At 34.9% G+C, this 27,672-nt stretch overlaps 1 protein-coding gene across 1 annotated transcript in view; it reads left to right on the plus strand.

Annotated features, from left to right (window-relative positions):
• LOC111502363 (uncharacterized) overlaps nt 1-27,672 on the plus strand; it is a 132,607-nt gene that overhangs the window by 29,862 nt on the left and 75,073 nt on the right. The window contains exon 2 of the mRNA XM_074176933.1: nt 21,203-21,240. The gene's annotated coding sequence lies outside the window, so the exon portion shown is untranslated. The remainder of the gene's footprint in view (nt 1-21,202; nt 21,241-27,672) is intronic.

Consider the following 27,672-nt stretch of genomic DNA (forward strand, 5'->3'; position numbering starts at 1 on the left):
TTATTTGAATTTTTATGCTGAGTAATCCCATAAACCAATTACCTGCGTCGAAGTGCACGCTCAATTCGATTATTACTTACATTTATCGGTGATCATTATCGGAAGGGAATGGATATTGATTGAGATCGGAAATTGAAGGAAGCATTTTTTGCTCGTTTGCCATCATATTTTCGAAATTATTAATTTGAGAATGTGCTATACTTATACTGGAAGAAAAATACCATGTATGCACTGTGTATAGAACCACATGCATAAGACGTGACTGGTGAAAAATAAGAACTGTTCATCAACTCAGAATACATATAATTTGGAAAAGCCCCTAGATACAGATTGCTACTTTTTTCAACACACAGATAGAAGATTCAGTAATTATTTAATTTTTTGTTCTATGTTTTGCCAGCAAAAAGTAATCATGAGTTTGATGAACGTTTGTTATAATTTATTTCAAATCCGACCCTTTATGAATACTCTTAACTATTTTTAATATTTATGACTTTGTATATGTGATGGAATTGACCGATACTTGATACAAATCCATAATGTATTCAAGAAAGACTTTATTGTGGGATTTTCACTATAGAGTTCCACAAAAAACGCAATACGTGTTTCGCTATACATATTTTTTTTTAGGCGTGTGTTGACACGCCTGTAGAAGCTATCGTATATCTTGTCTATATACGCCTGATGAAGATATTGTATATTGAGTCTATACACTCCTGAAGAAGCTATTGTATATCGTATCTGTATACGCCTGATTAAGCAATTGTATATCGTATATGTATAAGCCTGATGGAGCTATTGTATATTGTATCTATACACGCCTGAAGAAGCTATTGTATATAGTTTCTGAATACGCCTGATGAAGCTATTGTATATTGTGTCTATACACGACTGAAGAAGCTATTGTATATCGTGTCTATATACGCCTGTCTATACAGGTGTATATAGACACTCCTGAAGAAGCTATTGTATGTTGTGTCCATACACGCCTGAAGAAGCTATTGTATATTGTGTATATACACGCCTGAAGAAGCTATTGTATGTCGTGTCTATACAACCCTGAAAAAGCCATTATATGGCGCAATCACCACAGATAGTGAACTGGATACCTAAAAATAATGATATCTATTATTCTAGACTGCAAACAATGAAAATTTCATAATTGATTGTATCATCTTCCATTTATGGTGAAATTATATAATTAGGGTCACTTAGATATAATAACCATTGGGACTAATTTTCAAATATATTGATCATAATAATATTGAACTGAAATGATCTCAAACAAAAATGTCCTGAAGTAACTATAGTCTGAAAACCATAGCTTTGGCATATATCGTGAAAAAAATCATCTAATACCTATGTATATGCTACCAACAGATTTCAGAACGGAAGACAAATCAAAGAGAAGGCATCAAACTCAAGTAGTAATCAAAACAAGGAGATATTTACCTATAGAAGGTATTTACCATGTTCTATCATTTACAACGCTGATGTAATCCCACAATCAACCTGTTCTATTGCATATAAGAAAGAGAGAGGAAGAGAGAGAGAAAATCACTTCTTTTCTGTTCCTCTCTTCCAGGACAAAAGCGATAAATTGAGAAGGAGTCAGAAGCCAAGAATAAGCATTCTCCGACCTAAAAACAGCATAACACAACCCTGAAGTGCTTCATTACCATTGTTGGCACTGTTGGAATATCGTCAAAAAGAGCAGTGAAAATGAATGCCTCATTGAGATTTTCTCGTCAAACACCACGAATCACTGTGTGAAAATAGTTGTCTCATTATTGGAGTACTTGGTGAAATGATGGTGTGAGGAGTTGGGGAGAGGTCATAGGCTAATCATTCCAGCTCGTTTTCTGAAGGTGTCAGAGCTTCAGAGGAAAGACCTGACCAGCGTAACGATGATAATAATGAAAGTTTTTGATATTGATGACCTTACTTCAAGCCTCTGAGGGAAAATATCTCCATCAATCCTAAAGGGTGGTGGAAGATCAGACATATGCTAACGGTATGAGATTCCAAACTGTGAAATGGTTCATCACAAAAAAGGACCATCTGGCTGCTTGAAAAATTTCATAACTTCTATGTGGAACAACGCTATTCACTTTCCCTTTAGGGGAGAATTCTGTCCCCGGCAAGTAACAGCACAAACTCCGACGGATCTGGTCTGGGAAGAATGAAGCTTTCACTAATATGATTGTCATTCCAGTCCTACTAAAAACTTTTAGAATAATGAAGGGAGCTTGGGATCATCTCTACCAACTTGACGTGAACTTGAAAAATGATGCAACCCCATAGCAGGTTGCATCCCAAAACGTTTGTTCCACGGTAATACTTCCTCCGTCAACAGGGAAGCCATAATCCGGAATAGGCCGCGTCCACGATAGAGCAGAGGTCGAACCATTTCCTTCAAAGGCAACTGCCCGAGTGACTGTTGATCTTAGTTCAGTTTTCGACATTGAACGGGGTGACCAAGCTAATGAGCCCAATGAAGTCATTCGTTAGTCGAAAATAGATCATGAACACATAGGTGAATAGAACTGATAATATTTCTAGATCTTTGGGAAAAAAGTCCAGACGCCACCACTTTGGCAAATGATAATAACAGTAATAACGATAAGTACCTCGGGGCATATGATTCTCATATTTGGATCCAGTAATCGCTCACTTCACGGTATAGTAAGTGACCATTGGTATGGCTATCCAAATTTGTCGAGGCTTGGAGACCTGCAAACAAAATCTCTACGGTAAAAATAATAACAATGATTTGTTTTCTCCAAATGATATTTGTTTCTCTTCCCAGTGTGGTTATTTGGTGAACGTAGTCATTAGGAAAAGGCGATTTCTACAAAGATTTCTTTCAAATGGTGTCAGAATTGTTTTCTAGCTCTTTTCTTTTTGACTGAATTTGGGTACACAACAACACCTTTAGTGATTACAAAACAGTTGACATAAAAATGTCGCCATAGCACACTTTGAAAAGAAAAAGCTGCTGTTCTCGCCGTTTGCCTGCCAGATGTCGCATTTACAACTACGCGCGTAGGCGTTGAGTGTAACCACAGAGTTATTATTTGATGTGTGTGATATATCAGCATCTAGGAAAAGTCTGACGCAAATATTTTACGTAACGTGTCACAACTACACCTGGTGGGATGGAAGGAATCGCCACACATTCTCGTAAAAGTAATTTTAGTACAGACAGAGACTCAAATAACTGCGGTTGACCGACTGCCACGTGAAAAATAGCCCATCAGCTGTGAATGCGCTCGAAAACAACGAGAAATAAATTATGAGTTTCGCGGTATCAGGGTCGGTCTGCTTTGGATTTGTGGTAGAGAATTCTGAATTTCATGCTGTGAATGATGTATAGAAATAACCTGATATACTCTAAATACACTACGTAGAAGCTGAAGAGTTTGAAAAATCTCGACACGTAAATTCTGCTACTGCTATACACATAAACTGATTTATTACTTCAAAATTTTCAAAAACCATCACTGATAACTGATAACCAACAATCAAATGATGACTGGATAGGAGTTTCAATTAATTCAACTTAAATGATTTTTGACTACACTTGAATATCAATACTGTTAATAATGCGACCACGCTGTATTTTTTTATTTTATAAACTTTGGTGTAGGCGTACTGACAATTTATTTATTTATTTATTCATTCATTTATTCATTTATTCGTTTATTTATTCAACGGCAAAGCCAATTTACAGAAACATATTTAACAAAGTATTTTCGAATGCTCATGTCTGATGTCTACATTACAATTCTCAATTTTACAAAACATTCAGCGAAGTGTGAAATACAAAATAAATCCTTATGTCTAGTGACTAAATTACTTAAAGATCAAACAATTCTGGAACTTAAAAAGAAAAATATGTAACAAATCTGGTACTTACAAAGAAAATGATAGGGTACTGGAAAGCGTCAAAAACAATATAGCCTTTTCTATTGATTTTCAAAGACCTGAACTGATACATTAAACAAGTCTTCAACAATTTGATTCATTCTATCCATTTCACTCCTGAATTAGTGCTTGGAAAAATGAACACATTAGACGTCAATAAAGGTGCAGGAATCGACGGCTATCCATCGTATTTTGTTAAAAACTGTGCAGTCAGTTTATGCCACCCACTCTGTAAACTTTTCAATAAATCCATTCAGTCTGGTATCTTCCCAAAGATTTGGAAAACGGCTCTTCTCGTCCAGATTTATAAAAACTCAGGCAGTAGAAATCTAGTCAATAACTATCGGGGTATAAGTAAACTCTCTATTTTCAGTCAAGTATTTGAAAGCATAGTTTATGATTCACTATTTTATAGTTTAAAGACCTCACTCTGTGACATTCAACATGGTTTCTTCGCTAAACGTTCCATCGAAACAAATTTAGACATTTACACCGAATATATCTCGAGTGCACTGGACAGCCGTGAACAAGTTGATTCACTGTATACTGATTTCAGCAAGACTTTTGACAAGGTTGATCATAACATACTCATGTCGAAACGTGCTGGAATTGGTGTACAGGGCGATCTTCTTAGGTGGCTGTCCTCTTATGTATTTAATCGTAGTCAACTTGTTAGCATCAATGGATTCAAGTCGACGCTCTTTGTGATTACCTCAGGGGTACCTCAGGGCTCACACCTGGGTCCACTGTTGTTTTTAGTATTCATAAAATGACATACAGTCTTGTTTGCTTTATTCTAATATTTTGTTATATGCGGATGACTTGAAAATATTTAAAAAAATTACTTCCATAAGAGACTGTTTAAAAATTCAAGAAGACCTTGCTAGATTTGTAATATATTGTGATATGAATAAGCTGAAACTCAACGTGGAAAAATGTACATGTATTTCGTTTTATAGAAATCATTCACCCATATTGTTTCAGTATTTGTTGAATAGTATTGCATTGAATATAGTAGAATATATCAAGGACCTTGGAGTATACTTTGACACAAAATTGAATTTCAATCGTCATGTTGAATATGTCATAAATAGAAGCAACAGAACACTGGGTTTCTTCAATAGAATGTGCAGAGACTTCAACAACGAAGCCGCTATTAAAACTATCTATTATGCATTTGTTTATAGCAAGTTGAATTCCGCTAGCATTATATGGAATCCTTGCTATAATACATTCAAATTGCGTTTAGAACGACTGCAAAATAGGTTTGTTAGACATCTTCACTACCGAATCACTAATGTCTATGTAACTCACGGTATTAATCAAATCCGTAACTATTATAACATTCAGCCTCTAGAACAACGGAGAATCACTCCGGATCTAGTGTTTGGCTATAAAATTTTAATGAATCTTATTGACTCGCCTGAGTTGATAGCAATGATGTCCTTTCATGTACCCCAGAGAAACACAAGGAATAAATATTTATTAGCTACTTCCACATATAACACTAATGTGGGGAAAAACTCTCCAATAAATAGAATTACAGACTCATTCAACAGATACTGTTCCAATTTGGACGTTTTCTCCATGTCCTTACAAATGTATAAATGTAACATAACGAAAATATTTAATTTTTAATCATTTATGTTTTAGATTAAGCATTTAGATCATTTACCTGTTGAACGCCAGTTTTGTTAGCACAATCTGTATTTTAGTGGATACTTGTTTGGGTTCTTTCACCTGTATGTGTCCCGAATTTAGAATAAATAAATAAATAAATAAAAATAAAGTCTTAGTTATTATGATATGATTTCCCAACTTTAAAATACGAGGAATCGGACTGTTCAAAGCATAATTGGTACGGAAACAATTTATAAGAAAAATGTCGGGATTTCTCGTATCTTTTTATTTGATATGGAAAGTTATTAGTTGAAGTAGTTCTGAGCAGTTTAACTCACTTTCGAAACTGCATTGAAGTGTTTTGGTTATGTTTGCAACAAAAATAAAAAGGGTTTTTAGGTTTTTTGATACTTCTAGTTTCATTTTTTCAAGTCTATTATGATTTTGATGCAATTTGTTATATTATTCATAAGCTATTCATTTTACGAAAATCACGTAAAATACTTCCTTCATGGGTCCGGTGATGTTTTTAATTGATTTGAATTTCAAATTTGGAAATAGCAGGGATTCTCCTGGGCCAACCCTGTGTTAGACACAACGTAATTCCCGTAGATTAATGCTTTATTTTGACGTGGGAGATGTCTGTAAAAATGTTCGCTTTAATCTACATTTCTCCAATAAATTTCACGGAATCCAACACCGGGCTTTAATTCCCATTGGGTGATTTACTGCCAAAATAAAACAGATCACCAAAGACGTACACTTTGATCTCGCCACATCGAAGTTCTAAACTCCCTCGGGGCTCATAAAACATTGTAATCTCCTTTTGAATGTGACATTTCGTTTTGCATCTTATTTGCTATTTGGGTTCAATACACCTACACTGGAGTTATTCCTTTGAAACAGATTATTCAAGATTCCCGTTATTTTGAGCTTATTTCAAATGAATTCGAACTCTCAAATTTCAAATATGACACTTATTTTCAACTGGTGTTTCAAATTTCAATTATACATTGTCGATAACAACAATCCGACTGATAACATATAAGAAAAATGAAGAAAAATCGAAATGGTGGAATGAAGACACCAAGAAAATTCAAGATAAAAAAAAAACAATTCGAAAAAATTCACAGAAACGAAAAAGAAACAAGATCAAGGCCACATATACAAATAAAAAGTGAAGTAAGGAAGAAATCAAAAGTAGAAAGGCTGTACAAATTTGGTGAAGATTTATAAGACACAAAAATCAATACAGAAAATTCTGGAGTAATATACAAGCTATGCGAAAGAACAACAATAGGTAGAAGACAGTGAAGATTACTAAAAAAAGTATGAAATAAATAGGTGAAGCTACAAGTTAGGTTAGAAGTTCAATGAAAATGAAAATGATCACTTGGTGATCTAAACACGTGCCCTAGAAAAAATTTTCCCTGCTTTTTCAAGTTTTTCTTTTTCCATATTAACAGAGGGGTGGAAAGTCTGGAATGTTTTTCACAAAAATAATTTCAAAGAGAATTTTATAATTCTTTGTGAGGGAGCTGGCCGAAAGTTGATGAATATCCATAGGTGATACTTTATTGTGTGACATTTCCACTGAAGAGTTTACAAAACCGCAAAACGTGTTTTATCATACAATATTCTTCATGCATGTCCAATGTGGTGTTATTTGAGATATCTGTTACGTACCTATTGATGAACCTCATTTCAACTCGTGAAGAAATTCAGGAAAAAATATTGGAAACAATTTTTATTAGTAACGTCCTTGAATGCTTGACGACATGACGCTAGTGTCACTTCTCATTCGCTCGTCGCACAAATTATTGCGATTTCATGAGATGACTTTATTTTCAACACCCATGCGCCAAAATAATTACTGAGTAGGTTTATCTAATACGAATAGTCTGGATCTCAGATTCTATTCTTGAAACGGTCGCTGTTTGGAATTATCATTTTCATACACGTGTCACAATGATGTAATTCAAAATTAGGCCTCATATGAAGTACAATGTAGATTGCTTCCACATTTGTCTTATCGTTGCATAAATCTTTTGTTTCACGATATTTTTTTAAAAATTTTTTCTTAATCATAAATAGAGAGCAAATGGATATCAGATTTCAAACGTGACAGTGTGAATAGCATTATACAAACACAATAATTATAAAATCAGTCAATTCGTATTCTTTATTCGTAAAAATGCTCCTTTCATCCCTGATATTTGATTTGAATCGATATTGTTTCATATGCAGCTAATACTTTCCAAATTACGCGCCAAATTCAAGTTGGCAACAGTTATATCGGTACTACCGGAATATTTCTTAGAAAGATAATGATAATAATAATAATAACTTTATTCACAACGTATACAGATTAGAGTACAATTAAAACAAAATATGTGAACAAAGTGGTTTGGCGCAGTCTCCATAATTGTCAATTGTCATCAGTGTAAATAAGTTTTGGGCAGTTCATCATTTTCGCCAGGTCATCAATGAAAAGCAGAAATAAAAGATGCCCCAAGTTCGAGCCTTGTGGTACCCCTGAGCTGGGTGTGTACAAAAAGGACTGAAAACCTTCATGTTCTACGTATTGTTTCCTGTCAAAGAGATAGCTTGTGAACTTCCACAAAAGCCAAACGATGATAGTCGCTGAATGTAATCAATTTGGTCAAACGCTTTTTGCATGTCCGTATAAACTACGTCAACTTGTTGCTTTTGGTCTAAAGCATCTGAAACATGTTGTCAAAGGCATGCAAGATTAGTCACACATGACTTTTGTTCCACGAACCCATGTTGATCGTCCGATATTATATTTCTTATCGAGTGGTAGATAAAACCGTATAGAATTATCTCGAAAAGTTTCGAGAAATTGCTTAATATAGAAGTGGACCTGTAATTTTTTATAACAGTTGCGCCCCCTTTCTTCAAGATAGGACATACTCATGCTGTTTTCCAAATCTCCGGAAACGTAGATGTTTTCAGTGAAAGGTTGAAGATGTGAAGCAAAGGGCGTAATAAAGGGTGGATACAATCTTTTACTAGAAAACTCGGTATGTGGTCTGGTCCAACAACTAGTTTGTTTTTCAATTATTTAGTGGCCTTAATAATATCTATCTCATCAATATGTTCGATATTTATGCGTATTTCCATGACGCATCTGACGCATTTCTATGTTTATTTGTATAAACCTGGAGAAATAAAAAAAATACTACTATTATTCATGAACGATTGCTAGTGGAAAAATAGCTTTCCAGTGAGTTCTACATTTGACATATTGATGAATATGAGAAACACCTATTTTATTTAAATTATTTTCTTTCGTGTAATTCAATGCTTATTTGAAAGTAGCTGTTTCAGGAGGACTTTCTTTCAGTTTGTGTCTGAAAGTTACTTCTTTGTATGATCTACACATTCATGTGTGGAGTTTCAAATTGATTACTTCCTTCCTTTCTTTGGAAGATTCTCTCATCCCTTTTTTTGTATCAGATGGAGTAGTAGAAAGCCAAAAACTTTCTTTCCCAAAAAAACCTATTTTATATTATTCTTCTTCAAAATCAAGAGTTTTATGTTCATTTTCATATTCCAAAAACTGAGTTTCATTCGTTTATTGCTCCCATAGAGATTTTCAATTGTTTCATTCATCAGTTTTCAAAACGTATGTATTTTAACATCAAGAAAATGTTCCAAAAATAAAACTCAACGAAAAAATTACAAGTGGAAAATTTCAAAGGGAGCCGAATAAAGTGTGAGGAAATTTCTCTACCATATTGGGGATTTTGACAAATCCATATTGGCAACACTGATTGTGCCCTTCATCCACGGACGTCGCAACCCAGACCACCTTCTGAACGCTCCACCTCTCCCACCCTCATCCAGGACGCATCCCGCCACGCGGCAACAAACAGGTGGAAGCACTGGAGCGGGCAAGGAAAGTGATCGGTCAGATAAGTGCACTCTCTCGTCGCTTCATCGATCCCCGAACCATCATCGGGTCTGGGTCGACCGCGTGCTGTAGTGTCAAGGTCACGAGGGTGCCCTGCCGCCGGCACGTGTCAACAACCCAGAGCTGGATCCGCTCGGGGCCGGCCTTGCACCCGGCCTGCGACCTTCGCAGGGGGTGGTTTCGGCCAGGAAGGAGGATACGCGGGAGTGAAGCGTGCTAGGAGGGTGGACGGCTGATGTTGACGGGTGAAGCGATAGAGGATGAGTGCGCTACTTACGCACGGTTGGATTGTGTTCGTGTTGGTTTTCAAGTGGAACATGACTGTTTTCATATGGAAAGAGCTTTTTGGCTTTCTACTTTTCCATCATTTAACAAAAATAGGAGAAACTTCCAAGGAAATGAAGAAATGAATACTCTTCATGAAGATACGTGGATAATGCACAAACATTTCTAATTCTTATACAGGGCTATTCAAATTCGTTTCTGTACATGGAAATCTCGTAAACGATAAGAGATAGACTGTCAGTTGAATTGCAGCAAAGAAAGTTGTGTATTTTAGAGACCTATTCAATGATGTCAAAAAATCTAATATAGCTCTTTTGGTTCTGGAGGTATACAGGAAAAACCAGTAAATCCCAAATTATTTTTTTGCCTATATCTTTTTTATTCGCAGACATATTGAAAATCAGTCCACATTTTGCTATTGGCAAAATGGGCTCTCAGAATATATCCATAAATCTTTCATACAGGGTGTCATCTGACTTGGGCCACCCCCATCTTCGAATTATTCCCTTTCAAATTACTGCCCTGGAAATTGACTGAGTTGCATAAAAACATAATAGCAACTTTCACGTCTCCCTATGTATCGTAGAGTTTTTCGATGCATGTGATGGAAATTCTTGTGTTTATTTATTTTATTCAATTGTTCAGTTTTTGTTCTTGGACAATTCATTTTATTATATATGCATGTATTTTATCTTCAATGTGGGAAAGGTAAATACATGGTTTTCCTCCAATGGGTTGTGTAGTGTAAATTTTCTAACCTCTGGATTCCTCTTCACTCTACTGTTGTGAATGCTTCAAGCATTGAACTTGGACTGGATCTGGCTTATACAGTTTGGTTTTTACTATTTTTGTATTTAATTACTATTATTCAATATAATTATATATTATTTTCTAACTTTTCTATTGAATTTCATTTAATTTCCGGAGACAAAATTTTTGTGTGGCGTTCACCTTCGTCGCCTTAAGATGAATCCTCTTGTTGATAAAAAAGTTGGAAATCTCCCACCTTCCTTACTATAAATTCTCATAACTTAAAATTTTCAACTTTGATATCATAAAAACTATCTATTCTACAATTTTGCTACATGTTCCTAAATTCAAATACATCTTCACTTAACAATTATCTAAATAGATGGTTAACCTCACCTATGTCTAAATATAATTTTTTTTTACAAGCATCATCCGATGTCCGTAACTAGGGAAATGGTTTACAACAATAATATTCAAACTTTTCATCATTTTTGAATATTTACAAGTTTATGATGTCTCTTTCAATTTTATTTAACATATATCATTTTGTTTTCATTTGACATTAATTTACAACCTCTGCCGGTTGTCTGTTTTATGAAAATTAATAAAATTTGGGACACAAATTTTGAATTTTAAATTTTCCACTCTTTTTTACTTGTTTCCTGTCAAGTCTGCGGATTTCTAGACATGTACATGTTTCTAGACCTCGCTGTACTTCTTCATCTGAAATTTTTGAGATGTTGTGAATATCTCCATCCATTGTTGTTATTGAATCTTTTTATAACAATATTCAATTTTCAATTTATAAACTCAGATTACTTCATCCTGACGAAGTCTCTATTCATAGACGAAAGCTTGGCGATTTATGAAATGGAGTTAGTTTGTTTTTTGAACGTGTTTGAGTGAAAATCCCGTTAGTCCCTATCTAAATATAAAACGCCAATGACACTTATCATTCTCAATGGTGACGATAGTGTACTTTGAAGTTTCGGGACACGAAACTCATCTCATCACGTCATTACAAGACGAATCACTCATTTCGTTCACAATATTATCACTTTATGTCATATGAATTTCATTTGAATTGAAAAGGAAACATTTTTACTTCTCCATCATTATACTAAGAAAAGTAGGGAAAAAATACAATAAAATCTTCTTATGAAAAAGTTTTTGTCATATACAAACTGGAAGGAAAACCCTCTCAGAACAACTGCTTTCACATAAAAATTGGAATATATGAGTTACATTGAAGTACCTACTAAAAGGTGAGATTCAATGATTCTTGATAGAATGAAGAGTAGAAAAAGATTATGGCTTTCTGCTTTTCCATCTTGTGATGTTATCTAGATTAGTGCTGATGAAGCAATAAGACAAGTGTTTCATTCCGAAACATCGATGTCTACCATTGAAGATGACAGTGCTCCTGTTGATGACACCTGATTCAATTCCATAGCTAATGTTTGAAGTAGAAACTGAAAAGGAAAAGTTGTTTTTTTATGATTCAATGTACATACAGTGATTTTGAAAGTATTTCATTTCCGTTTGATTTAATGTTTTTAAGAAAATTTGTTTCGAAAGGACTTTCCCGTCCAGTTTGCAAGTAATTTATTATACACGATCTACACCAATTTGTAAATAGTTCATTGCGAAAGTAGTTTCTCTCTATGAAAAGCCAAAAACCTTTTTTTTCGAAAATTAATCTTTCCGAAAATTAATCTCTCCTAAAATATGCCTCTTTCATTTATCAAAAAACAATATTCCGATTCACTGAAAAAAATGCTAAATCATTCATTCATCCTTAATTGAGTTCTGGTTACAGAAAATAAAGTCTAGTAAAAATATATGTTTCGAAACCTAGTCGAGGCAAACAAGCCGGAGAAAAACAACAGTTGTTTCGTATAACGCCAAGCTCTGCGAATACTAAATCCGATTGATTCCATGCCAATTTTTCGACTCGCCTTTACTCTACAATTTTTCAGAAATCGATATCCTACGGCATTCGAAGAAAAATGACACTCGACCTGTCCGCGAGACCAGTTTCATAATAAGCCAATTATTGTCGTCATTATCCAGTGAAGAAATTGAGGACGTTCGGTTGCAATAGCAAGAAAATATAATTGAAGTATCTACAATAATGACGGTAATAATAAGGTTCGCCCTAATTATTGAGGAATATTTATAGATTTAATTTTTAACAGCAATTGCGTATGTTGTTTTTCAATAGGGCAATACCAAGTGATCCAAAATGAACATTGTGTTATGAGAATTGAAACACCAGTTGGCATGGATGTAGATTATCACCCAATAGAATGAATAGAATTTAATTTACTTCCGTCTCAGTGAATCTCACTGGATATAAGAAAGTAATATACACTGAGAAACAAACGTTCAAGGTGAAATTACGTAACTTCATATTTGCATCGATGTCTTCCCTAGTGTTCCTTTAGACAACAAAAAGGGGTCTCTTTTACATGAAAGCAATAAGTAGTAAACAAGGCCAAAGTCACAGGAAACTGTATATACAATCTATCGTGAGATAATCTTAAATGAATATCTGAAATTTAATTGAAGTCACAATTGAACAAAGAGGAGAATTGGAGCATTAGAATTGCCATACAATACGGTACTGTTGTTTGGAAATATCCAGGTGTCCAGACTCCCCAGAAAAATTGTTTGTTTTCCTTAAGTTTTGTTATATTTATTTCAGTACACTTCTATAGAACGGTATGACGAAAATCAACCAGAATATTTTGCAAAGTTCTCGAGAATTCGCTTCTCGAAAATGTATTCTCAACTCCGTTACGGAACTTTACAGAATGTTCGATTCAGTACTGTTCAGTTCCGGATATACTCAATTGTTTTTTCATTATTTTACAAAATGAAGTGTTGCCTATTCTCAGATGAACTCAATATTTCTGAGGCAGTTGACCGTGTGTGGCATGAGGGTTTGCTGGCCAAACTTCAATGCTATGGCTTCTTGGATCATTTTTGTGTATGGCTCTCCAGCTTTCTGAAAGAACGTTCCCTGTGCCCGTCGATGAATATCTCTCGAATACTTTCACCATCAACGCTGGTGTTCCTCAGGGATCCATATTTTCTCCAATCCTGTTTTTATTGTATACCAACAACTTGTTGGAAAAAACCAAGAATCCAATATGTTGCTTTGCTGACGACAGCACACTTGTCTCGTCATTCCATTTGGATTCCAGGACATCGACTGCGGATGCACGTCTTCACCAGCAGCAGGATGTTGCATATCTTGATGGGGATCTAGAGGTAATTTCCAAATAGGGGGGAAGTAACCAGGTTTGATTCAATGCCAGAAAAATCCAGGCATCCGTTTTCTCCAAAAAGATAAATGTCTCCGAACCAGATATAATGATGTCAGGGCAGACAATTCTGTTTTCTGCTTCGATAAGTTTGTTGGGGGTTAAAATGGACAGTAATATGTCTTGGCACAATCATGTCGCTGCATTACAATGGCTGCTTCTCGAAAGCTTGGAACACTCTTCCGAACCATATAACTGTGCACACTTCAGCAGATTTTGATGCTTCATAGAGCTCAGATCAGACCTTCTTTGGAGTATTGTTCTCACGTATGAAGATCCGCCCCCAAGCTTACCCTGAAGCTGCTAGATTCCATTCTGAAAAGAGTCATTCGTCTGATGGAAGACACAAACATCACCTACAACCTTGATAGTCTGGAACATCGAAGAAAGGTTGGAGATGTGTTACTCTTCAATAGATACTTTCACGGGGTGTGTTCAGGTGAAAGTACCATAAGGATAAATCCTTGATCTTCTACTTATTGAAATAAAAGCACTACACCAGACAGCGCTGTTTTGAGATCGATGGTGCTAAGCCCCAAGGAATAAGCATGTGCAAGTGAACGCATGATATTTCCTCTTACAAATACGCCATCTATGGGATTTTCTGAATACCAGTTCACGAATATCACTAATAAACGATGCTTCCCAAAGTTCTGGTTTGAACTAGTTGCCTGGCAGTGAAAGCTGCAGAGAAATACAGAAAACGGATCTCGTTCTGCTCCGATGTCGCGGCTCGGCCGCTTTGGGGAGCCTCGTTTATCATTCATATTCGTGGACGAAGTCTTCTGATGATCCCATAGATGGCGTTTTTGTTTGGAGAAATGTTATCGCCTTTACTTGATCTTTTACTTGTTTTCAACGGCACAAGGACTTTTATTTTCGTACCTCATCAAAAAGCATATTGATTTCCCGGAAATGAAGATTTCATAGGTACAACCAAAAACTGAAATGATTTGACTGAACTATAAATTTTAAATACAATAAGAATATTGAAATTATTTTGCAATAGAGTTGATATTTACCTGTACAATACAAGATTTACTCGACTTCAACAGAAACTTCAAAAGATGGTCCCCTTATCGAAATCTTCCTTTTCAACAAGTAACTCTATGCATTTGCGTTAATCTGATGATAATTTCGAATGGGGTTGCGGTTTTTACACTTCCCAAATCAATCAACTACTGAAACTTATCCAAAAAGTTGATCAAAATGAATTCTATGCTCTTTGGCAAATTCTTCATTACAAAAGACAGTATTGTCATCTCCGTAAGTTCTGCCAAGCCATGTTGTGCAATCCACAATATGCAAATTATCCAGTTATTTGAAATAAGCTATACGGTTTGTCATAACAAATATCCAAACGTTCAATTCGAAGGTGTTTGACGTGTGAACAACATATTTGTTTATTAGTGTGGCATAATTGCTGGCAAATATTGTAGTTATGTTGGCGACTCTGTGAAACTAATTTGTAAACGGAATAATTGGACTGCTTCACGATTTAATTCAATATTATTTGGATTAAGTTTCAGTTTGACTAATTTGGCTCGTCCAGCTCAGACGTTGTTTGAAAAGGAGTGTCATCTGTTTGAACTTTTCCATCTAATGCAGCTTGTTGGATACTACTCATGAACGTGGTTATCCGAATTTATTGGTCAGGATGGCGTTGAGATGATTTGAGGATTTATACGAATTTGAATTTGTTGAATAACAAACAAAATATAAGATTCAGTTTAGAATTGAAGGGGCATATTTTTAGGAGATACTATTTTTTGGGAAAGAAAGGTTTAGGCTTGCTGATTTTCCTAAGAAAAGAAAATAGCAATTATTTTTTTTTTGTTTTTTGTATGAAGATAGAGAAAAAATGCCAAAACCTTTATTTCCCAATATCATTCTGATTTAATTAATTATTGTCTTATAGAAATTGGAATTTTGAAAATACCCATTTCGGCTCTGTAAAAATGCCATTTTTAAAGAGTATCCGGATTTTTCACAGGCGGGTTCTTGTGTAAAAACCATCACTTTTGAGCTTACTTTTTGCAAATCAATTTCTTGAAATTCTTAGAAAATTACCTCTTCCTAAAATACTCGAGCTTTCATTTTAGGGTAAATTGATGATCCCAAAATAAGTAATAATTCCAATAATAAATGGTGAAAGTCGTGGATGAGTAAAAAAAAGATGTTCAGAAATGGTTGGAGTTGAAGAAATTGGTGGATGCGACAGTTTAAAAAGTAAATAGATACCTAGAGAAGTGAGTAATTAGTTTAATTGATTAGATACTTTTGAGCTAAAGGAGTGCCTACTATATAGTTGAAACCAAAATATGATCTCTTCAATAATGATTCACTCAACAATTTATATTGTGACATATTTGCCTATTTTTTATTCACAAGGCAATCGTTTTACTAATCATAGATGTACTCTTAAATTTACTGAACATTATTTTTAAAATTTCAACTTTTTTCATTCATGAACCGATTGAAATATATCCAGCAGTATTTACTGAGTGAAACTTAACACATGAGTTAAATTTTCACTGGAATTGGTTGAGGCGTTTTTGAGCTAAGCGCCGACAAATAGACAGCGATCTGTTGCACATTTAATATCTATATTGATTGGTGTGCGGCATAAATAAAGCATGTATATTACTGGATCTATAATTTTTTCAATTTTCCCCCGAAATTCAGTGTCTACCAGGACTTTTGTCTAAATAATTTGAATAAGCTCTCAAAAGGATTTTTTCATAATTTAACCATGTTGGTTCTTCTTATTTTGAACACACTGTATATTCAGAAAGTTCCATTTCACTACCAACATTTTCAAAACTCTGATCCCGTTTCAGCTAATCTCATTACCAATTCTCATCTCTCCAACCTTATAACATAATTATTACATCACACAGACCATTCATTTGTTTTCCAGTAAAAATAAGTAATGGTAACTTTGGCGAAAAAAAGAAAAATCGTTCAAGAAACGATAACGAAGGGGACTAACTGCAATGATCATTTATTATTATAGTTTTAATTGAGTATACGCCTTCCCATTGCTGAATGAGAAACAAAAACAGTTGTATTGGTTTTACTCGAGTAGGATAAAATCTCTCGATTCAATAACCAATTATGGGTTTAACAGATTTTTTCTTTATCCGGAAATATCATTCATTTATTACCCCGTCGCTGGTAATTGGTTTGGCAAGTGAATTTAATGGGTATCGATTATAATTTTGTAATAGACAATTTAGTCATTGAATTTATTCACTTAAATAATAGTTGAACGAATATTACTGGAGTTTTTTCCCAACACCAAATCGTTATTTTTAACACCTCGACACGTATTTCGATCACCAAGTGATCATCTTCAAAGAGGAAGATTAAACTGTTAAATCAGTTACATCTTACAACAGTTTAATCTTCCTCTTTGAAGATGATCACTTGGTGATCGAAACACGTGTCGAGGTGTTGAAAATAACGATTTGGTGTTGGGAAAAAACTCCAGTAATATTCATTACTACATCAAAGGTTCCAAACAGTGCATCACAATAGTTGAACGGATAATGTTCCATTATATGTTTTTTTATCAGAAAATATTATCTGTGGAATCGTATTGATATATTTATCCGAACTGTTCTCAAATCAGGAAAATAGAACACAGAAAACGGTTCGCTTGAATACTTCATATAAATATATCAGGTAACCCTGAAGCTTCTGTGAATTTTTGGACGACTGTCACTCCTGCAGAAATAACGCAGCTGGTTAACGAAAAAACAGATTTTGAATAGATTTTTTCAAACATGTGAGGTATAACTAGCTTTAAAATGGTAAAGTGACTTTTTCAATTGATAACAAAATATTATGTCATAGCCAATTTCAGTATCAAGATCTGTTGTTAAACACAGATGAAGGTTTGTATTAGATATTCCATTCCTGGAATATGTAATACATTATGATTATTTAATCGGTTTCTTCGCTAACTGGCACTTTTTCTCCAGCTAGAAGTAGTAAAAAAGCCGTAAGAAAAACATTGGTTTCAATATTGAACCCAACATATATGTGAATGAAATTTCCATGATATACTTTGATAGTTCTTACGACACTATTAAACATTAATTGTTTGTGTGGTTTGGCTATTAGTCCTATTTTACAGTTTTTCATCATTAGATGATCGACAGCAAAATGTTAATAATTGACAAAAAAGTATTGAACTGTCACAACGAAAAGAGAAAAAGTTGGAAAAGTTAGTTGAAATTGAGTATAAAATATACGAAGTCAGTTGGAATGGCATAAAAACTAAATAGTTACCGAACATCGGCAGTTTCTTTGTATGACATGGATGGCGTGGTATAATCACGAGGTCTAATAATTATTTTCATGTGGGAGGTTTTATATGGTATTAACCATTAAATTTATCAGACCCGGACATTTGTCTTTTATTTAGCTCTTTGGATTGTCTTCGTAGAAAGTATACCTACTTTTTATTGGAAAGTTAACGCATTGTACTTTTTCTGTGGGACCCGTTTGACCATTTCTCCTGAAAAAACAACAACGCATTTATCGTCATGATACACATTACAGCAATCTTGTATACATCCTAAGTTTGTGGAGGCTCTTTGGTGAATGTTTATCCTATTCTTCTGGACATACTTCTGGTTTCCAGAAATTGCCCACCTTCTGCTTTCGTTATGCAATCCTATATCGTTCAGTTGTCCTCTGAATGGACAATGGGTAACCCTGTAATCATTCTGGAACGATCTCTGCTAGAACTAGTAGCATAAATTTTGGAACCCTCATCGTTAACTCGAAGCCAGAATATGGATCTGATGATCTGTCTCCAGCACACCTTTTATTTTGGGGTTATGTGTCTGCTAAAAATGGAAAGGAATCTGAAAATTGAAGGCACGGGAGTTTGTAGATATCAACTCTGTAGTCCTTAGCCAGATACATCTCATGAAACAAGTAAAATAGAAGTTAAAAGAGTCCTCGGTATTGCAGACATAAACAATATCATGTAAACTGTTCACGCAATATTTCTGGATATGTTTCAAACTCATACGATTGTATTACCCCTAGCAAGGAGTGCATCTGGAATTATAATAATTTCAACAACTCAATACTCTGGACATTCATGCCGCTGCCTTCTCTTTGAAGTTCATTACTGGACTTCATAATAGTTTTCTTTAGTAAAAGAAGGTCCCAATTTACTCAGTGCCTAAAAAATTCTACTCCTATCACTTTCCGTTTACCATTTTTGCTTCACTCAGTAGATATGAAAAACAGTATCTCTGAACGTAGTTATTTGCTTGGAACGCCATTAAGAGCTCCGTACACGTGGAAGCCATTCCCGGTGTCCCAAGTGAATGTTTCGAAATGAAATCGGATTTTGTAATTGTTTCAAAAGTGAATTAATTCACCGTCCATCGGGACATTTTTCAAATAGTCGGTATTGTTTTTGAGAAAAACAATTTGCGAGTTTGGCATAACGAGACATTGCGGAAAACACTTGTTAGTTGATAGGCGACAGGGGAGCGATACGTTGAATTCAAAGTCAGAACATTAGAAGTTGTTAGTGCTTTCTATGCGCCTATAGTAGTTTCAACTGGAACAAAGTAATAGATGGCAGCTCAGTTTCAATGAGTAGAAATTATATATAGTCATATATAATAATAATGACGATATACCTATGTAGATCGGCATAAGGCGGCTCTAAGAGTGTTTCATTACAGCACTTTTACGGTATTGACGAGACACTGGTGTTGCCTATGCTCCGTTGTGGGAAATGGGCAGTGCTGAATTTAGTGGAACTATTTATTCCCGATCCTCAGGCTCATACAGGCCTCATACAGTTTTTCTCTACCATCAGAGAAGCAAGACAATATTTGTCATGTAGTTTTCAGCTCCGGGGAGATGAATATCATCTAAAAGTGGAGGAAAAACAGATGAAATATCAAGATTTTTTCTCCTTGAACTTCGCAGGCTGTATCCAGACCGCTCTTTGGCGGAATGGTGCTTTTTCTACTCTCAAATCTCCAGAAGGCTACAATTTTTTTTCCGATTCAACTTGTCCAATTCTCGTGCTTTATAGATTCAATGCGTTTTTCTTCTATCTTGTTTTTCCAAATAATTTTCCCAGTTCTTTCAGTCCTCCACAACATTCTCAGGAACTGCTGTATATAAATAGGTAATGAAGCATTTTTTATGATAATTATGTGTACCAAATCTGAACGCCAACATTAGAAATATGCTATGAAATTAAACACTCTAGTTATCCTTGTAAAACAAGTTAAAAAAAACAATTAATTTGTTAATTAACTACATAGTTAATATGTAAGAAAGATACCACGGAGTATCTAAATTCGGAAGTGTGTGGTAAGAATTAATAATTTATACTTCCTGATAAAAATTATCTACCAATTTCCTCTAAACTTCAGAGGAAACGTATGATATTCAACCGCATTAACCAGCTTGCTCAATGTAAAATGGCATAATTTTTTAAAATCGTTTCCTGCTCTACCGCCACGACCGGTTTTACCCAATTATAAGTTTACAGTGACCACCAGAAGTATGCAACACAACGTTATTCATAATGATATCAAATAATCCATTCATTTTATTATTCTAATAGGATAATTACGTAGGTATTCTGAGCTTAAGAATATTAGATGATTTTAGATGGGGGACAGATTGTTTGAATATTCAGCGTTCTTCGCATCAGAGATTTGATCAATTCTAGAAAAAATTGTTTGAATATTCAGCTACAGAATACTTTTACTCATAAACTATTCTTCATTTATGAAAAAAAAGGAGGTTACTCATGAAATGTGGTGGTCTTTTACAAGACAGTTGCGTTGGCATCAAGACCAGAGACCAATTTCCCATTTTGAACGTTCCTCACTAGCCATCAAAATTGGATAAATTCGTCATGGAGTTTATAGCTCTGTGTAATGCGAATATCATATGCAAAAAAGGGTAAACGGGTAGAATGTAGAGATTTATTTCGGAATTTACTTTTATAACTTCGTCCAGACCACTCCATATGAATTTTTTTGGTGAAATAATTTTTTTCTCGTACTTCCTAATGTTTCTAACGTACCTGAACTAACACCATCAGTGTTCTTCACTTCTATTCTGTTGAAAATCTGTTGAAAATCTGTTTTTCCGTTAACCAGCTGTCGTACCCCTACGAACGACAACCCTCAGAAGTCGAAACTTGTGCGAGCTAAGGATTAACGAGGTCTTACCTTTTAACGTGTGATTCTTAACACGGACACACAGATCATAATATTCAAAATAGTTCATGTTGGAGAACCCTGTATATCATTCAATCTGCTAGACATAATTTAACGAAATTTTCTGTTTCCAGATAACTTTCTGACGTCCGTCCCAAGTGGAACTAAAAAGGTAAGAATCAGCTCTTTGAATAAAAATCTTGATAAATCATCATTAGTGTTGGGAAATATAAGAAACATGTGGTCTGCCATTGTATAATTGTTATAAATACTTGAGTTATTAGCATAAATATACGGTGAAATAATTAACGTGGAGATTATGTTCAAATGGAAGCTATAAAAATGATTTATAATTCACATCCAAATTTCGATACTAGAATCACAATTCGGCAATGTGTCATGGAGGTTATACTACGAGAAGGAGACGTTTTAGTGCTATTCCAAAAAAGTTTGAGATATATGGACAGCTAGTAGTGAACTCACGTAGGGTTTTTTACAGAATCATCAAAATATATTCGAAATATCAGTAAGGGTTGAAAGTTCAGCTTTGAACTAACTAAATTCAATTAGAGCTGTCTAGAGTGTAATTCAATGATACTATTTGTAACTTATCTTGAGAAGGATTCTCCAACTCTGAAGTTGAAGTTAAGTGTGATATAGTGTTTATTTATTGGGCTTCCATAACTTTTTATGACAAGTTCCATCTATTGAAAAACAAGATGGAATTTCAATCATATCCTGATGATACTAACATGGTTGTTCTGGTGTGGAAAAATTATTTACAATGGATTAATTTTGACTCGGAGGTCCCAATCTCTACCTACCAAGACAAATCTAATGATGAACAGATTCAGTATAAAAGCTACTTTGATAATACGTTTGGGAATATTACCCCACTCTTCTATACACAACTGATTCAAATAAAATGAGAACACTACAGAAACTACAGAATCGCGCAATGGGGATCATTTTGCGTTGCGACAGGAGTGCTGCCCCTATATCTTTAATGGTGAATACTCAAGAATGGTTTCCTATTGAAAGTAGGCTTACATATTCAACGATGATATACCTATATTATTTACATGTTACATAACCTCCTTTCTTCACATTTTGACAAATTTGTAGTTTTTAATAATCAAATCCACCAGTATGATACTAAAATAAGAAATGATTTGTATGTAAATAATCAAACAAAAACATTCAACACTAAAACGATAATTTCTAAAGGATTTGTCAAGTATAACAGTCTACCTGAAAATGTAAAGTCTTCTACCAGTCTTATTCTGTTTTAAAGTGAATTTTATTGACCATTTAAGAGACCACTAAGATAATAACAAATTGTTATATATATATTTCATATATCATATGTAATACTTTTTAACAAATATTAGTAGATTTTTAAAAAATATTGTGTTTATATGTATATTAACATTATTATCATTGTTGTATATCATTAGGATGTAGGTACCCTATTTGAATAAAGCATTTTATTTCAATATAGATTATCCAGTCTCTCAGTCAAAAATATCGCTTAGTATAAACATTATTCTCATGTTATGTAACTTCATTACAACGTAGATTCTTCTCAAAATGATGCTTTTGAATTTGATTATGTTTTGATATCCCACATGCAAAAAATCAGTAAATAACAGTCAGATTTATCGAAATATACTCAGATATTCAAAAAAAAAGATAACTTTTATGATCTTTTCTCATGAACATTTCTCATATTTACTTATGAACATTTGGAAATATCGATATAAAATCAAATGTCGAAACTTTTAATAATTTTTAAAACTTTCAACGACTTATTGCTATTTCAGTACTTTTCATACAAAGTGATTGACGATACCGTGTTAGGAATCAGACGTTAAAAGGTAAGACCTTGTTAGTCCTTAGTTCGTACAAGTTTCTCAACTTCTGGGTGCGACAGCTGATTAACGGAAAAAAAAATTAAATATTGTCTTATAATCGGGAAAGGTATTCTCAAAAAATTTTTTTTATTCGCCATTCAAGTAAACAAAAAACACGTTGGAAACCCCTATTACTTATTTGTAAAAGGTATCAGATTCAAAAAGTTACAAAGATCTCTACTCAATTAGTATAATATATTATCTACTCTTTCGAAAATTGATTGTTGGAAAAAAAAACTCATGAACAATAGAGAAAATTGCCAGAATTTCAAGAAATGTTACTTACAACTACATCAATATAGTAGAGTGTATAACTGACGCAGTGGCACTTGTTGCAGATGATAATACTTGATACATTATAGTAGTTTTTTTAATCAATCGAAGACTTTTGATACTGAAGACTATGTCCTACTTTTTTATCTGTATTGGTTTTTTCGTTAACCAGCTACCGCCCCCCAACAAACGTCAACCCTCAAAAGTGTGTGCAAGCTAAGGATTAACAAGATCTAATATTTTAACGTGCAATGCCTAGCTCGGGATCGACGATAGGCAGTGAAAATCTTTCGTTGATCCACCTAGCGGTCGATTGAATAAGTTATAGCCAACTGGCTATTGTCCCGGCTATTGGTATATTCAATTGCTGATGGATTCATTCGTGGTTCATTTCTATACACCTTTCTTGTTACCATTTCGTTCAAAGATGTAATTTGTGAACATCAAATTAACAATGACGGCACTCAAGTATACCTTGCTTCTCCGTCATTAAAAGTAAACAAAAACAAGTATACAAAGGACATTTTTTGACCAAAATAACCGTCGCTTGAGCATCGCTCCGGAATCGTTAAATGGCATCAACCATGATGGAGATTTGTTCAAAAGGGTCATATTTGGTGACGAATCATGGATATATGGTTATGACATCGAAAGCAAAGTTGTGACGACACCGTAATTATGCCTCAGCCATGAGGTTTTGAATTCTTGTTTCTTTGAAACCGAATATGATTTTAAATCTTTGGTTGAGTGGAAGAACAAAGTGTGGGAATTCGCCATACACCTCAAGTTTGAGATTTTGTGAGTGACATCAACACAAAGGTTATTATTATCATTGATTACCTTAATATACATCAAGAAAAATATAAAAATAACACATCGCATCTGTTGAAAAAAGTCTGACCGATATTTTACCAGCATACAGTACAAATAATCAATCAACAGCTGGGGCATACCTTCCAGAGAGTTTATCGTAGGCACGCCTGTGTGTCCATCATTCAAATTGATGTATTTTGGTGATTTATTAATGGGTATGAGATGTGAGTCGGTGGACGCTTTGTTAGCGAGAATCATCGCTGCTATTTTAAAAATCGGCGTTTGTCACATTTTAAATTTAGATGTGTGCCAGTGCTCTTTGTATATTCTACATTTCTCAGCCTAATATATTGTTCCCGGACTCCGTTTAATCTACCATGAGTTTTCGAAAATGCTCCCTTTGATGTGTGACTTATTAACTATCCCGCAATGAGAGATGGAATCAGTGCAATGATTTTCTCAAAGAAATTTAATGAAACTTTCCTTATATTTATTACCGAGAACATGAGATTTTTTTTCTTTGATTAGCATTAAACGTCATTTTTAGTGACATTTATCGATCATAGAAGTGACATTTTCAATGTGTAGATATTAAAAAATAACTTTCCACTTCCTGGACGCCCTTTCTTTGAGAAAGTAGTATTTTTTTGGCCTAGTGCGGAAAGTACATTTTATTTTTGATTGGTTTTGCGTTGAAATATTTTGTCAATTATTTCAGTTACCATTCCGAGTATAATTCTCAAAGAGGGAACACGTCCATTAAAGTGTCTTGATAATGACTCTTGTACAGGCATTGTTTACATTCTCCTGTGATCTTTGTGTTATTAGTCCAACCAAATTAGTCAGCAGCTAGTAAACCAACATTTTCGAATGTTGTTTTCATGAAAAAGAACTAAAACAATAATAAAGAGCCCACAATTGAAACCATTCACTAGTTTAATTTCAGAAAGACATAAAAACTTAGGAGAAGGGGAACAAGAAAAATTTAATAAAGTATGGAATATTTTGCACCCAAATGATTTGGAATTTTTCTGGTTTTCTCAAATCGAAATTTTTTTCGCATTGTTGTTATTTAAACATATATGAAAAATAAATCATGTATGTGATAATACATATACAGGGTGTTCCAACGAAAACATCACCCTCTCTGTGAGTTAGAAACGGACATGTAATCGAAAATTTCAAAGAATGCGTCAATTTTTATTTCTAGGGACACTAATTCTGATATGGAAATCATACCCGAAACTTCACACCCCTGCGTTCAGCAACTACCCCCTATTTTTTTCAATGGCATGGAGGGTCGAGGGACCCCCCAAGGTTTTTGTCCCTTTAGAACTTCTGTAATTTTTTTGTAAATTGATTTATTCGTTATTGAGAAATTAAATGTTGAACGTTTTATTTAAGAAAAAACAAACAAATTCGCTGTCGCTCATTTTATTGAGAAAATCAACAACAAATAATATCAAAATGACCTCCACCTAGTTTCATGCAATAATATAGTCTACTCTCGAAAGCGTTCCGTACATTATTGAAGATGTCCGGAGTCAACAAAAGGCATTCCCGAACAATTCTCTGTCGCACAGAAAGAAGTCCATCGGTATAAGATCAGGTGATCTAGCGGGCCACTCCACTTCTGCCGATCCAACGCATTGGAAAACATTAAATTTCGGGATCTCATGTGGATTGGTATCATCCTAAATTCGACAATTTTGTTTGTTCATGAACTCCTTCATTTAGAAATGGACATCATCGCTCAAAATGATTTTTCGATGAAAATTAGGGTCAGTTGCCATCTGTTCCAGGGGACACACGTCGTAATCTATGGTCGTTTACCTTCAGTTCCTGGGTCTGTTGAATTTTGTACGGGTGCAGGCCTAAGTCATGACGCAAAATCCGCCAAGTTGTGGTCTGCGAAATGTCGAGTTCTTGTGAGCGACGCAAAATCAACTGCCTCAGATTCTGCTGCAGACTCTCACATATGTACGGGTGTTGATCGATCGTTTACTGCCCCTGTGTACTCAAATTTGTCCACCAGATTGCGAATAGTTCTCCCTGGAGGACGATTATGGCGACCGTAAAATGGGCGAAGCGCGCGGTACGTTGTCCAAACAGGATACCCATTTTGATAAAACAATATCATTATTTGCACGTGTTGTTCGATGCTTTTGTAAAACATCTGAAGCCGGCCCTGACCGATATCTCAGCCAGCAATTAAACACATGACTCATCGCGAAAGGAATCGACAAACCGCATCGAAAAGTATAGATGAATGCCGAAACGACTAGAAAGATCTGGAGTGCTATTTGCCGATTTAAAAGCCGGCTTCCCGTCCCAAGATAGCAGTCTGTATCTAGAAAGTGAATCGTGCGTTTAAATGAAGAATTCGAACTGTGAAGATAAATTAAGGGTTGGTTGCTAAGTGTTGTATATAAATTAGTTGTGATAGTGAAATATTGGTAAAATTAAATTTGTTCAAGACAAGTTCTTTAATTCGTTACACTATATTCGTCCATGGTAATTTGGCAAAACAGATGGAATGAATGACAACTAATTTGACAGCTAATGTAGCTCTAACAAGATGGCCGTTATCAATTGTCAAAGTTGAGAAGTCTCTGTTGGAAAACCCTATATAATATTCAATTCAAATGTAATTTTTTGAATATATTTCATTGTGAAACTTGTTCTCACCCTGCAGCTAATGATAAAATCAAATGGTAACTTATCGAGAATATCTCATCTGTCACTAAATTCTTAAGCAGCAGAAGCAGAATCTGAACCAGAAGAGGAAATAAACTCTATCTGATCGAGGAACCTTGCCGAGTCCCTCTGTTGCGGTAAATGTACCTTTTCCATTTCGGGATATAGAACTTGGGTTCTAAATCATCTCAATGGACCATCAGTTCCCTCACATCCCCATACCACTGAGAGGAATGATATTTGAACTGACTTACCCAATAACCATTGAAGGTTATCCGGATATACATCCAGTGGGGTCCAATGACTAATGGACCATTAGTCATTGGACCATTAGTCAATGGATCATTAGTCATTGGACCCCACTGGATGTATATCCCGATGAGTTACCCAAACCAATACCCTTGCTTGACTGAATCAATGTATCGTCAGGTATAGCTGGGTTACAGATGCCCTCAGATGACAAAGATGCTGCGGTCATTAAGATGGGAATCTTGCACTTCGAACATCCATTAAGGGTACTATGAAAGGTATTCCAGAAGATGGTCCAGAGGTCTTGTGAGTAAGAGAGTTCAGGTCATCATTAAACCCAGGAATATATACGATGGTCTCTCACCATCGCAGTGCATTATTCTTTTCAGGGAAATTCGTGCTCTGGTGGCAGAGCATATACTCTGTGCCTGCCTTGCTGTAGATCTGAACAGATTTTCAGCTTCTGATAGAGTCCCACTGGCACCAGTTGATCCGAAAGATCAACCAAACAAAAAATCGGCTTGGTCAAGAATCAGGATTCATTTGGTGTTTGATGTTATTATTCATCTCTAAAAATTTACTTAAAAGTGACTAATTTCTCCGTATAACCGGCCATCGTCCAAAGAATCCTATTGTGGCGGGGGCGCCTCTAATGAGGT

Source organism: Leptinotarsa decemlineata, unplaced genomic scaffold, assembly GCF_025532065.1.
Source record: "Leptinotarsa decemlineata unplaced genomic scaffold, Ldec_3_MD MMD2_tig00002082_RagTag_RagTag, whole genome shotgun sequence".
Lineage (NCBI taxonomy): Eukaryota > Metazoa > Arthropoda > Insecta > Coleoptera > Chrysomelidae > Leptinotarsa > Leptinotarsa decemlineata.